Source organism: Schistocerca cancellata, chromosome 3, assembly GCF_023864275.1.
Source record: "Schistocerca cancellata isolate TAMUIC-IGC-003103 chromosome 3, iqSchCanc2.1, whole genome shotgun sequence".
In the NCBI taxonomy this organism is placed as follows: domain Eukaryota; kingdom Metazoa; phylum Arthropoda; class Insecta; order Orthoptera; family Acrididae; genus Schistocerca; species Schistocerca cancellata.
Genome location: NC_064628.1, coordinates 450037985 through 450053310, shown reverse-complemented (window position 1 = coordinate 450053310; position 15326 = coordinate 450037985). Strand labels below are relative to the sequence as shown.

The 15326-nt window shown below is 40.3% G+C and overlaps 1 protein-coding gene across 1 annotated transcript in view; it reads right to left on the bottom strand.

Moving 5' to 3' along the window:
- LOC126176362 (uncharacterized) overlaps positions 1 to 15326 on the bottom strand; it is a 1325137-nt gene that overhangs the window by 917754 nt on the left and 392057 nt on the right. The gene's annotated exons all lie outside the window — the stretch shown is intronic.

Here is a 15326-nt window from a genome sequence, read left to right as displayed (position 1 = left end):
GGATCAATGTCTTAACGAGTGTGGTGATTACTTTTATGTTGACCCATTCTGTGGGCTCATTGCGGCGGTTGTCGAGATTTCATTTGATTACCCTCGTATATCTAGAAATACGATTAGCTTTTGGGTGGCCTGTCTTCCAGAAACAACTGATGGAAATGCAATGTAGAAAAGGAAACTCAGTTTCTATCGTAATAAATGTAAATTTGGACGATGGAAATACAGTATTTAATGCATGTACAGTGTCGATGACCTTAGCAAGGGAGCTACATGAGGAGAAATTCGCATAGTAGTTCGATGTGCGATATGAGCCACCGACTACCTGAAATAAACCTAAGCGTTTTACAAAAATATGCGAAAGGCACTTTGTCAAAGACTAGCTTACCATTAAATGTTTCGTAAATGCCAAATACGTATGATAATTTGATATACGCCATAATCTGGTATATGTGTGCGAATTGAGTCAGGACGCAAATTTCGGCTCACATTTCCGACATGCCCCAATCTAAAGGTATGGCACGCCACATCACAATAAACCGTATAGAATGTCAGTGAGAAAGATTCGGTTTCATTTTGTATTGTTTTCAAGAACTTTTTGAACTTTGGACACAATACAATTAGAAAATTCAAAATAAAAAATGGTTCAAATGGCTCTGAGCACTATAGGACTTAACATCTGAGGTCATCAGTCCCCTAGAACTTAGAACTACTTAAACCTAACTAACCTAAGGACATCACATACATCCATGTCCGAGGCAGGATTCGAACCTGCGACCTCAGCACCAGTGCGGTTCCGGACTGAAGTGTTTCAAAGATTCCGACGGTTCAGATTACGTAGTAGTATTCTACTCACAAGCCAATTAGCTGTCAACACAACTTTTCTAATATGTACATAGGTTTTCTTTAAAACCGACTCCGAGGAAAAATGCAGAAAATTTTGGTTTAAAATTGTATATTTGAGAAGCAGTTTCTTTAACAGTCGAAATGCCCTGATGTCATAACTGAAAGCGACTGCAAAAAAGAAAATGAAGTCTAATATTTTCACAGCAAAGCAAAGCACAGCATATGCTTTCTCAAAATTGGTATTAACAAAAAACCTGTGTATAGTTCTTTGAAAAAATATATAAGTGTCGCGTAAAAATTTTAAGTAAATCGCTGTTTGTTTTGAACAGTAGTGATGCTGACAAGATGACTCTTGCATATGCTGTTAATTATACAAGATGGTGGTCATAACTTTGCTTTTAAATTTGACGATGCCACTATGGTTGCAGTACATTAGGACATTATTTTTATACAACAGATCTGAAGATGGACATTATAGACCGAAACCGGTAATCTGTTGACAGAAAGTTTGTGACCATAAACGTAAAGTAAAGGAAACTGTGTCTATATTCGGATCACTGGTTTATTCGCGACGATGTCGCAGCTTGTGTCGCAGAAGAGCTTTTAGAGATTTGTGATAACGGCTTTTCCTGTTTATGCGTTAGTATCGAGTTGGTTTTATGGATGAAAAGTGTAGCACAATGTAATTTTCGGCGTATGTTTTGTGGTTCGAATATTGGTAGATATGTAATGGTGTGAAACAGCATGACATGATCGTTTGGGGTCTCTCGAGAAGGATGATCATCCGCCATAATTAAGAGCTGAAGTGTTTGTGAAGGTAGACTGATAAATTTCGACGTATTTCCCAGATTCGATGCCTTGTATCCCCTGGCCCACTAGACCTCAAAGCACCTCTGTAATATAGATTATACTGCCACAGATTGTACAAATATTTTCAAGTCGTTCTCCAATGTTAAGATCTTCACAGGTAACAATGTTTTGTGAACACAGCACTACTACACTTGGTACAACACGAGAAGCTTGCTGAGCAACGAAGAGGCAGAAGGATATGTAACACCAGATACACCGACGGAAATAAAAGGAGTCATACCATGGAGACTCTGACCAAACACTAACGAAAAGATATTCAAAGATTCATATGCATATGAGATATTTTGATTAAAATTACACTCTCATAGGAGCATAATTGCAGAATTTTCGTTACAGAAACTCCATTCCTCCAGGTGAAGAAAGTATGGAGTACTTGACGGTGTGTCTAACTGTACTGGAACTTCTCAAGCGGCAATTGTAACACAGGAAACCCATAGGATATCCACGTGCAGCTTATCGGAGATCTCGAGTAACCAATGCGTCATTTACTGCTGAGACTACCACGGACAAAAGATACTTGCATAGCAGCGAGATCCGTACTCAACTTGGCCGTTGACTGGCATTCAAGGTGTCCAACGTTGAGTCAAACTTCTGTTCGTGGCATTAAGATCGAGGCCAAAGGAACCGTAGATTTTCTGACAATAGGTCACAGGAAGCAGTTGTTCTCGAGATCCATACTTCTTGGAATCGTTGCGTGGAATGCACTTACAGGACTGATTTGGTAATTGTTGAAAGTAGACTGACTGCTCTTCTGTATACGGTAGGGACAGTGAGCCCCGATGTTATATCCTTCACGATCAGAGGCCTCACGGCATATTCCAGCTTGATAACTCAGACCCCACATTGAAGTTGTCACCACAAAAAACCTTGGGTAATATACCGCTCTTTCACTGGCCTACCCAGTTCCCGAATTTAAGGTATGCGACATAGGAACATATTCTTTCAGGTCAGCCAGCGGGAGCAGTCATCATGATCTACGACAACTTGTATTTCATGTATGGAAATAAATTCCTCATCTTGATATTCGGTGGCTACTTCCATGCTACAACGAATTAAACTGTGTATTTGTGTCCGAAAGGGTTACACCTCTTTCTCACATTGATGAGGGACATTAATTTCTCACATTGATGAGGGACATTAATACCGAAAAGAATGGAATTGTTATCGTTTAATAGTCCCCTCTACAAAATTTGATAAATACCGGAACGGATGTTATTAATGTAACACAGTCCATTTCTGTCAGCATATGTTTACTGTTGAATATGACTTGATATTTGGCCCTGAGAAAGGATACGTTTTACCAAAGCACTCTTTATTTTATGTCGCATAAATTCTACACGAAAATATGCTGTGTATTCTGACTCATAAAACCATCGTAAAATTGCGCTAAAGTTTAAATACTGCCTGGCTATTTACATGCCGAATAGGGGCATTACTTGTGGGCTACGACGAAGTTTGATGCTTTAAGCAACTCTTATTATCAAATTAAAAGGCTGCTTTTATGCAGAAGAGTAGATCGAGCTGTACGCCGTCGGACACAGTGAAGATCACTGGTCATTGCAGATATGTTCTAGGCAACCTACGTGTGGGGCAGTGGGAATGCCAGTTCTTATTATTTGGAAGGAGATTTCATGTTCCAGCATTTCCGTTACAGCCCGAAACTGAGTGCCGGGGTCTGTTTTTAATCTATTTGTTAGGCAATAATTTTTAATCTATTTGTTACGCAATGCGACCCGTACAAATGTATGGAAATTGTGAGTTCGAGTATCTCTTTTGCGTACAACTTGGTTATCGATGACTTCCTCAAAATAAACTGTGTACCCACCGTTGTGAGCAAGAGTCTTTTGCACTTTTAATTCTTTTCTTCAAGTAGTAGAGAAGATTCTCTGAGAGCCACTCATCAGAGACTCTCGATACTCTTCACTCAATTACCGTGCAAGCTGGCAGACAGGGTACGCTAATTGGATAACTGTAAGAGGATTACCACTTACGAAACTTGCTTTAAAAACAAAGAAAACCTCTCGAAAACCTTGATCGGAACAGGAGGATGCAACTATTTCATCACGTTTTTATTAGGTCGCTTTCTTTTTTGTTTGAATGGTCGGTATAGATTTTGCAATTGACCTCAAATTAACTTCTCGATGAGCTAGGGACTTCGAACTTCCGACATAGGACAGAAATGGATGACAATGGAACATTAACTTGCTTTCGTGTCTGGTGTCTCGCAGAGAGTACTTTATCTAATAATGCTATTTCTCCTTTTCCTCTACTATTCACGAATATTTTACAGTAGGAACAATTGCTAATAGGCCTCCATGTGAGCTCATTTCTCTCTAATTTTATCTTTGCGCAAGATCCGAGTTAAAGGAAGCAGTATATTGGTTGACTAAGGTGAAGGGAATCTACAAAAACGTGAAATTTACCACACGTCTGTTGTAATATCAACATGTTTGATATTCATATAAAAACTTTACACATACGCAAGACTAAACAGCAGAAAATAATTATTCAAATAAATTTTTTTAACAGTACACAATATTAAAACAGACTAAAAATATATTATTATTTCTCCTAGCCTAATACAGACTCCTAAAATCACTCAATACTCCTGAAAATAACTGCTTGTGAATTTTCAATACCTGTGACAATACTTGTGAGATTTAAAACCTAAGTAGTGGGGCAGATGAAATAGACAGCTGTAGGGAGTGTAGAGAGTAGCTGTCACTGAGGTAAATTTCAAGGCAGTTCATATCATTAGCGGTGCAATAAAATTATTAGTGACTACGGTGAACTGTTCATGCAGCCGATTATTGCATGTATTACACGTTTTACATTTTCAATTTTCCAAGTATTGCCATAGATACTAAAAATTCACAAGCCCATACTTTCAGGACTATCTCTAAGAGTCAGGAATCTATGTGGGGCTAGGAAAAAATATTTTATATTTCTTACTATGTTTTACAAACCTGTTATATTGAAATGCTTTTTATTGTAATTATTAAGCCTCAGTCCGAACAGGCTTCGGAAGGCCAAGCGGTACCACCGACCGCCATATCATCCTCAGCAAATAGGCGTCACTGGATGCAGATATTGAGAGTGCATGTGGTCAGAATACCTCTCTCCCGGCCGTTGCCAGTTTTCGTGACAAGTATTAAAATTATTTTTTCTTTTGATTCTGAGACGATAAGTCGCAGACTAAGACTGGGAAGCCTAGTGTACGTGAAAGTGGTTTTATTTATCCAAGTACAGTGTAAATTCGATGAAGTGTTCGAAATACGCAGTGTATGTAAACTGCTGCCATGTTCAAGTTTCTCGTACAAAATTTAGAAAAATGTAACACATTGGGAAGAACTGTATTTTCTTGTTGTTACTCTTGAAATTGTTTTAAAGTGCAGTTACAGAAAAGACATATGGCAGGCATATTGTCACATACCATGTTAATACATCGTAGACGGCTTTCTTTAAGTTGTACAGCTCCAGTTTGCAACAAATTTCTGGAACACACTGCAGTCTTTACCACCTGAGGGACGTAAGGCAAATATTTCTTTTTAAATCATACTTTTTACCATTATGATTTTTCAAATAGTAAAGAGATATTTGTTTCCAACATTTCATGTTGAACGAAAGGGGATCTGAGTAAAAGCGCCTCTCATATTTCCTCATGAGCGGACATTCGCGACGTCGGTGAGATTGAGTGGCTATCGCCTTTTTGAACTGTGATATTTTTCTTGAGCAATGATTATTTCATAAAGATTCTGGTGTACAGACGCATATATTTAATTTCTTCTTCTGATATTTCCGCTGTATACTATCCAGCCATCTTCAGAGTGAGCCCTTTCAAATTCACGCACCGCACCACTATGCATGTGTCCACAGATAACACAAGGCGCCAGTGCCGATGATCGGCGGCAAAGAGGTACAACATACGCATGGAATTAGATCTATGGCTGCACGATCGATCAACACGTTGATATCGGTGTATCATCGAGAGCTGCACCGTTGCGACGTCTTTGTGAGTTTATTGGTCCAATCTGATGCCGCTATTTCCGTTAGTTAAATTCGTCGCCAATATATAATTAAATTCGTCACTAATATACGTATCATTTCTGATATATTACTTAGGTTCGATGTAATGTTGTTCACAAAGGTTGCTCTTTGAGATTCATTAGATCTCATTGGTACAACCTTTGATAAAGAGATTTCAGCTTTGTTTAAACATGTCTTGACCTGTAAATATTTTTTATTCAATAACGAATTTTATGAACCGACTGACAGTGTCGTCATGGGTGGTCCCTTGTCGCCCTTGGTGGCCAGCTCCTTCAAGAAGGACTTCGAGGAAAAGGCGGTGCAGTCTGACAGCTTGAAGCCCACAGTATTTTGGAGGTGTGTTGATGTTTGTATTGTGGTTCCGAGGGGAAGATAAATTGAAAGAATTTGTAAATCAGCTGAATTGCATCCAGAGACAAATTCAGTTCACAATGGAAGTCTCAGGAAAATGGATGCCTTCAGTTATTGGATGTTGTGGTACGACGCAAAGATGGCGGAACTATTGAACATGCACTATATTGGAAACAAACTCATAACGATTTATATTTAGGTGCAAATAGCTACCAGTATTCTTCGCAGGCGATGAGTGTCGTCAGAGCTCTGGTACACAGAGCACACGTCATTGCTGACGAAAGCAGTCTAGAAGACGACCTTCCATACTTGAGAAGAGATTTTGAAGCCAACGGGTACTCTCCACAGCAGATACGTAAGCCACTACGAAAAAAACCAAACATGGGCAGAAGGAACGCATAAGAAGACACGGAAGGTTAAATCCATGGCTTTTCTGTCATACGTGGGAAGCCTGTCGTCAAAAAGAGGACGGAACCTCAATAAACGCAAAGTTAAGGTGATATTTCCTCTGCCCCAAACACATCAGCACTCCTTGGTTCTGTTGAAGATGATTTGGTGCTTCCGAAGTCTGGGATTTACAATGTCCTCTGTGAGTGTGGCCGTTCGTACATCGGACAGACGACACGTATGGTCCATGAGATGCACAGAATACTGCAGGTGCAACCTAATAAATCGGCAGTGGCAGAGCACTTAACCGAGACTGGACACTCGATTGTGTACGAAAACGTCGAAATTTTAGCCTCAACTTCATCTTTCTAGGACTTCGAAGTGAAAGAAGGAATTTAAATTCAGTTGGCGATGAATTTAATTAACAGAGAAAGCATCTTCAGCTTTGACAAATCATGGAATCCAGCACTTTCTGTAATAATCTCACATAGACGAAGCAACGGTGCAGCTCTGTCATACATCGATATCACCGTGTGTGTCGACCCTGCAGCCAGCGCAGAGACCGATGTTTTTCACTTACAGACCGAGAGCAGCGGCGTTGGTGTAGGGTTATCAATGGAAATAGACAAGCAACGAAGCGGGAAAACCGGCAGCAATCAACGGGATGATGTGGCGAATTTAGTGTTAATAGGCTATGGCAGCAGAAGACCGACGCGAGTACCTTTCCTAATAACAAGACATCGCCCGCAACGCCTCTCTTTGGATCGTAGCCATATTTGTTGGACCTTGAACGACTGGAAAACCGTGGCCTTCAGTTGTTCGCGATTGTTTTGAAGAAGATTCTGGGCACTTCGAGTTAATGACTTGACATCCCATATGGCCCAACATGAGCCCCATCAAACATTTTTTGGACATAATCGCGTACAAAATCCTGCGCCATAAACATTTTCGCAATTATGGACGGCTACAGAGGCAGCATGGCTCGCTATTTCTGCAGTGGACTTCCAACGACTAGTTGAGTCATCATGGCAGTCGAGTTTGTGCACTACCTAGAGCAAAAGGAAGTCCGACACGATATTAGGAGGTTCCCCGTGACGTCTGTAACCTGAGTGCATATTGTGAAAATAAAGGTTTTATTGGTGTAGTGTCTGTATATTTTAACTGACAGATTGACCATGTTTTATTGTAAGTTTTAAACGATGAATGAATCAAAGGAAGTGTTTTATACAGTTAAGGCATATAAAGCAAAGAAATCATATCACTGTGCTATTAATACTCACAAAAATCCATCACACACAAGAAGTAGGCCTATAAGTTGTCTAAATATCAAAAGTTTGGTTAAAAGAAAGCAAGATGTAACATGAAAATAGTGATTGTATCGAAGATTAAGGAAGTAAAATGTGTAAGTTGAATAGTAAGTGTCGAGAAACAGAGAAATTCAGCTCTGGTTGAGGCTGTGGCAACGAGCGAAATTGCAGACGAATAAAACATATACTCTGGTTGACGCTGCTGCAGCGGGAAAGAACTGATAATGTGATACTGTTGCTAACCCACGTTGCCGAGCAAATTATAGTAACATCTGGATATTAAAAATAAGTATTACTGGCAACAACCCTTGGCTGTAGAGACAATAAAGATGATCCAACTACATATTTACATAATTATATAGTTTCATGAAATACGATGTTCGCAGTGTGCAAGCAGACGGTCACCTAGCAACGAGCCGTATCAGAGTAAAGTCGATATCGAGCGCAACATGTATGATATACTGCCTTGCGTAAGAATTTCTTCATATTTCAGTTTGTATGAAGTTTAGAAGACTATTTCACTTGAGAGACACACACACTTTGAAACTGTTCTAGTGTGCATCTACGGAAAACACGTGCATCGTAGTGTTTTCACATATTTTGTAACTGTAACTTAGACGATTTTCTTTCAGTTAGATAGTTGCAGTTCGTCGCGAAGATGATGGATAAATCGTAGACAGACTTACCAGAGAATTTCTATGGGATTCGTCATCCATTAGAGAGCCTAGTTTTCTCTCCAATGGTTCAGAAGAAAATCCATAGCCGCTGTATGAACATTTTGTAATCCGTAATTAATTGGGTTAGACGAGTCCTGAAATTAATGTTATATCTATCGAATGTCGAATAAATGTAATAAAGTTAAACTAAGGCAGTTTTAGTCGTATGGTAGTCTCATTATTATGATAAATTATTGCATAAAAGGAAAAACATTATCATTTAAAACAAGTTGGCCGTAGTTTGTTGCCGGAGAATGACTGTACGAAGGAGTGTAGGGAAACCTACCAATATGGCAACCCATACATACGCCACGTAAATATGAAAGTTGAACCTGACGTCCACTGACACAAAATTTCGGAGGCTGTCCAGAAAAATTTTCTGAATATTTTAGTATCAGGGACCTGTGGTCTTCAGTAGCTCGTTATAGAATAATTGAACCGGGTATATGGTAAACTACACAATTCCACTATCGGTAGTTTCGAGGAAAGTAGAAGCAACTGTCTGCACCTCATAGCGTTTGATCTTTTGCTACGATTTTTATACAGTGACTTAAAAAAAAGCACTCCGTCTTCAGGCCACGAGTGGCCTACCGGGACCATCCGACCGCTGTGTCATCCTCGATGGAGGATGCGGCACATAATAATGATTCTGCTTTTTTCCTTCTAAATTATTTTTTCATACAATGGTGATTTGCGGTTCGGAAATGTTTAGACATGTGTGGTTTCTTCAATAAATAAGGATATGTTAGGCAAAGACGAAATAATTAATTAATATTCTCTTTAATTCTTACAAACAAAATATTTTAAACACAGCCCAGTCTAACACATATCTCGTAATTGGTAATTGAATTTTATATATCAAATTCGATCGTATTAACATCCAGTTTTGTTAACGAAGTATTTTATTAAAGATATTCAAGTGGATTTTCCATACGAACAACAGACCAGGAGAATATCTCGTCACAGAAGCTTGTGACATTGTCTTCACTAGGTAAAGAATATTCTACTTTTTTCACATCTTCAATTTTTTTTTTCAGACCGATTGGTACAGGCCCTTCTAAGTACGTTTCCATAGCAGGTAATTCGCATCTGAATATGTTACAGAAATCCGAAATGTGAGATTCAGCACACTGTCAGTGTAATACAGTTACTTCATCTTTGAACGTAAAATGCTTGAAATTGCCTTTTGAAAACACGGTGTGTCTTAATAGTTACAAAACGATTCTACAGATGCAGCGTTTTGTTGTAGAGCTCCGGCCACCATGTTTTATCCTGTAGTGTTCTGTCAGAATTCTGCAGCATAATAACTGTGAACTGAATTTTATTGCTTGATGATAGTATTAGTTCTACATAATTTTTAAACAAATGAATTCTACCCATCCTGATCATCTTTCTTTTAATTACTGCAAAATATCGGTCCCATGACATAAAGTAGTGACCACATAATGGGAAATAGTGCTGTATGACAGTGACCCTTCCTCGATCTGTCAGTGCAAGTCACATTCTCAGACTCGTGTGACTTTCCTTTTATGCAGCACACGCATCTAAAAACACAGGCAATTCTCTCACATCTTGTGAAAAACTTGAAAGATATTCTACGAGACGTGTAGAAACTATGTTCGGCACTTTGGCTCCAGCATCTCAACGGTACACATGAAATGTTGTTTTTCCTTACCTGTGATCGTGTATACAAAGCACTTTATGGGTGATCTGCTTAAGGTAAATTTCCGCCGAAACAGGAACTGCGTGTGTGTGTGTGAGTGTGTGTGTGAGGGCGAGGGGGGAATGTTGAGGGGGGCGGGGGAGATTCTGCATGTAATAAGTACGGATACCTGCTATAACATTCCTTTTTTGCACCACCTCCTCCACTTTTCACTTTAATAAATTAATTTTTAGTTCTTCGCTTGTGAATTTGGACTTCAGAAAGTTCAACACGCTCAGCATTTGCATTAAAGGCCTTTTTTTGCTTTTTATTCTAATGTTCACTCGTTCACACTCACTACAGATGAAAACCTGAGGTCGATCGAAAGTCTACGATTACGGCGATAACATATTCAATTTTACTATGACGATGCACTTCCATGAAATGCTCAAACATCTGTTTGACATTATGGTTCTCATTATGATAATTGCATTCCTTCCCTCCGTAATGGAGTTCCTCATAGGGAAAATATGCTATATGAGACAGGTGTACATATGGTTGTCATCAGAGCTTTTAACTCAGAAGCAACTTTTGTCGTAGACATTTCTGACTTCTCAAATGAATAAAATTTTCATCAGTCTGACACTACTGTTAAAACTAAGGGAACACGCTTTCTCTCTGAAACGTGAAGCTACATCTGTTAGTATCATATATGCTTTAAATCAATATTGGCTGAATATGAACAGAGTCCTTTCTCAAAAAATCGATTCAAATGCATTTCGATTTTCTCCATATTTTATTTTTGTAATTGTATTGCAATGAATATATGTGAAAAAATGTGAAAATGTCGCTGATGTGCGTTGTATGTCTGTGTTGGAAAAAGCTTGTTTCTATCACCTGCAGTACTTTTTGGCGACAATAGTGAAGTAAAATTTATTGTTCTCCTGATGCTTGATTTTAGTACTACACGGATTTGTCTCTCGGATTTGTTTCTCGGCTGTGTTAGTTATGCGTTAAACGCTACGTAGCAGTATGGATACTTTTAGTGGTAAATAGTTGGACAAGATGCACCTTTTATGTGGGTTCAGTGAATACAGTGGAAGAGTGGCTCATGGACGCTATACTGAACTGTCCTCGATGCCATGGCAAACACGTCACCGTAGTTTTACAACGAGACATAGCCGCCTCTGACGAACTGGATGGCATGTTACAGGTTTTTTCTCTGTTGTGAAGGTATCAACAGAGAAACAAAGGTAGCTGGTTTAACAAACGGCATAAATCATAATCTCATTATTACACTGAAACGCACCACGGGTAGCCAAGGATCCCTTTCACTAATACACTGTGAAAATAACTATCAACAAATTGCGACATCGTCCGAAGTGTTCTTTGAAGTTCTATTTATAAAACGAGATCATATATCTACATCTACATATACAGGGTGGTCCATTGATCCTGACCGGGCCAAATATCTCACGAAATAAGCATCAAACGAAAAGGCCACAAAGAACGAAACTCGTCTAGCTTGAAGAGGGAAACCAGATGGCGCTATGGTTGGCCCGCTAGATGGCGCTGCCATAGGTCAAACGGATATCAACTGCGTTTGTTTTAAATAGGAACCCCCATTTTTTATTACATATTCGTGTAGTACGTAAAGAAATATGAATGTTTCAGTTGGACCACTTTTTTCGCTTTGTGATAGATGGCGCTGTAGTAGTTACAAACATATGGCTCACAATTTTAGGCGAACAGTTGGTAACATGTAGGTTTTTTTAAATTAAAATACAGAACGTAGGTACGTTTGAACATTTTATTTCGATTGTTCCAATGTGATACATGTACCTTTGTGAACTTATCATTTCTTAAAACGCATGCAGTTACCTGTAAATACCACATTAATGCAATAAATGCTCAAAATGATGTCCGTCAACCTCAATGCAATTTGGCAATACGTGTAATGACATTCCTCTTAACAGCGAGTAGTTCGCCTTCCGTAATGTTCGCACATGCAGTGACAATGCGCTGACACCTGTTGTCAGGCGTTGTCGGTGGATCACGGTAGCAAATGTCCTACAACTTTCCCCACAGAAAGAAATCCGGGGACGTCAGATCCGGTGAACATGCGGGGCATGGTATGTTGCTTCGACGACCAATTCACCTGTCATGAAATATGCTATTCAATACCGCTTCAACAGTACGCGAGCTATGTGCCGGACATCCATCATGTTGGAAGTACATCGTCATTCTGTCATGCAGTGAAACATCTTGTAGTAACATCGGTAGAAGATTACGTAGGAAATCAGCATACACTGCACCATTTAGATTGCCATCGATAAAATGGGGGCCAATTATCCTTCCTCCCATATGCCGCACCATACACTAACCCACCAAGGCCCCTGATGTTCCACATGCTGCAGCCATCTTGGATTTTCCTTGCCCAATGGTGCATATTATGCCGGTTTACTTTACCGCTGTTGGTGAATGACGCTTCGTCGCTAAATAGAACGCTTGCAAAAAATCTGTTATCGTCCCGTAATTTCTTTTGTGCCCAGTGGCAGAACTGTACACGACGTTCAATGACGTCGCCGTGCAACTCCTGGTGCATAGAAATATGGTACGGGCAATCGATGTTGATGTAGCATTCTCAACACCGACGTTTTTGAGATTCCCGATTCTCGCGCAATTTGTCTGCTACTGGTGTGCGGATTACCGCGACAGCAGCTAAAACATCTACTTGGGCATCATCATTTGTTGCAGGTCGTGGTTGACGTTTCACATGTAGCTGGACACTTCCTGTTTCCTTAAATAACGTAACTATCCGGCGAACGGTCCGGACGCTTGGATGATGTCGTCCAGGATACCGAGCAGCATATATAACACACGGCCGTTGGGTATTTTGATCACAATAGCCATGGATCAACACGATATCGACCTTTTCCGCAATTGGTAAACGGTCCATTTTAATTTATCACGAAGCAAATACCGTCAGCACTGGCGGAATGTTACGTGATACCACGTACTTATACTTTTGTGACTGCTACAGCGCCATCTATCACAAAGTGAAAAAAGTGGTGCAATTAAAACATTCATTTTTCTTTACGTACTACACGATAGTAATAAAAATGGGGGTTCCTATTTAAAACGAACGCAGTTGATATCCGTTTGACCTATGGCAGCGCCATCTAGCGGGCCAACCAGAGCGCTATCTGTTTTCCCCCTTCAAGCTAGACGAGTTTCGTTCTTTGTAGTTTTTTCGTTTGTTGCTTATTTCGTAAGATATTTGGAACGGTCACTATCAATGGACCACCTTGTATACTCCGCAAACCGCACTATAGTGCATGGCGGTGGGTTCTTTGTACCACTTATAGTCATTTCTTCTCGTGTCCCACTCGCAAATAGAGCGAGGGGTAAATCACTGTCCAAAAGCCTCCGAACGGCCCGCCGGCCGCGGTGGTCTAGCGGTTCTGGCGCTGCAGTCCGGAACCGCGGGACTGCTACGGTCGCAGGTTCGAAACCTGCCTCGGGCATGGGTGTGTGTGATGTCCTTAGGTTAGTTAGGTTTAAGTAGTTCTAAGTTCTAGGGGACTTATGACCTAAGATGTTGAGTCCCATAGTGCTCAGAGCCATTTGAACCATTTTTGAACCTCCGAACGGCTCCTAAATTCTCCTATCTTTGTGGTTCCCACGCGAAATGTACATTGCTACAGTAGTATCACTGTGTAGTCGACCTCAAATGCCGGTTCTCTAAATTTGCGGGCCGGCCGGTTCGGCCGAGTGGTTGTAGGCGCTTCAGTCTGGAACCGCGCGACCGCTACAGTCGCAGTTTCGAATCTTGCCTCGGGCATGGATGTGTGTGATGTCCTTAGGTTGGTTAAGTTTATGTAGTTGTAAGTAGTTCTAAGTTCTAAGGGACTGATGACCTCAGGTGTTAAGTCCCATACTGCTCAGAGCCATTTGAACCATTTTTTTTTTTTTTTTTTAATTTGCGGAACAGTGAGCCTTGCGGGAAGAGCGTAATCTTCCCCCCACGGAGTCCCATTTTTCACGAAGCATACTCCGTAATACCTGTGTGCTGATTAAACCTACTGACAACAAATCCAGCAGCCCGCCTTTGAACTGCTTCGATCTCTTCCTTTAATCCGACCTAGTGGGGATAACAAACACTCGGACACTAACCAAGAAGGTGCTACACTAGTGCGGTCTCCTTTATGGTGAGCTACACTATCTAAAAATTCTCCGAATTAAAGAAGTCGAGCATTCCCTTCTCTACTACCAACTTGACGTGCTCATTCCATTTCATATGGCTTTGCAACATTATTCCTAGATATTTAATCGAAGTGCCTATGTGAAGTTTCACTCTATCAACATCGTATTCGGGCGTCAGAGAAAAGTTTCTCCTACTCATCCTCATTAACTTACATTATTCTACTTTGAGAGCAAGCTGCCATTCATCGCAACAACTATAAATTTTGTCTAAGTCATCTTCTATATTCCAAAATTACTCATTGACGACACATGCCGAACATCACAGCATGTTCAGCAGTCAACCGTAAATGGCTGCTCACTCTGCCTGCCAGATCATTTATGTACATAGAAAATAAGAGCAGTCGAATAACATTTCCCGGGGGCATTGCTTAAGATAACCTTATCTCTGATAAACACTCGCTGTCGACGACCACGTAGTAGTTTCCATTTCTTAAGAAAAAAGTCATAAGGCCACTCACATATCTGGAAACCTATACGGCATGCTCGTACCTTCGCCAACAATCTGCAATGGAGCACCGCGACAAACGCTTTACGGAAGTCTAGGGATAAGGAATATCCCTGTCGCCCTTCTCCCGTGGTTTGTAGGACATTATGTAAAAAAAAAGGTAAGTTGAGGTTTCACACGAACGGTGCTTCCTAAATCCGTGCTGATTTATGGGCAAAAGCTTTTCTGTCCCAAGGAACTGTATTCGAACTCACAATGAGTTCAAGAATTTTGCAACAACCCAGCGCTAAGGAATAATACCTATAGGGTCGGTAGACATTGTTTCTCATCTAAATATAGATTACTTTAGCACTTGGTATGATTTGAGAGTAAGACGTAATGTGTTAAAAAATGCATTACAGCGTGGTACTTTTCTCATTGCTTGACGATTAGTGTTAGGCATATATACCTACAGC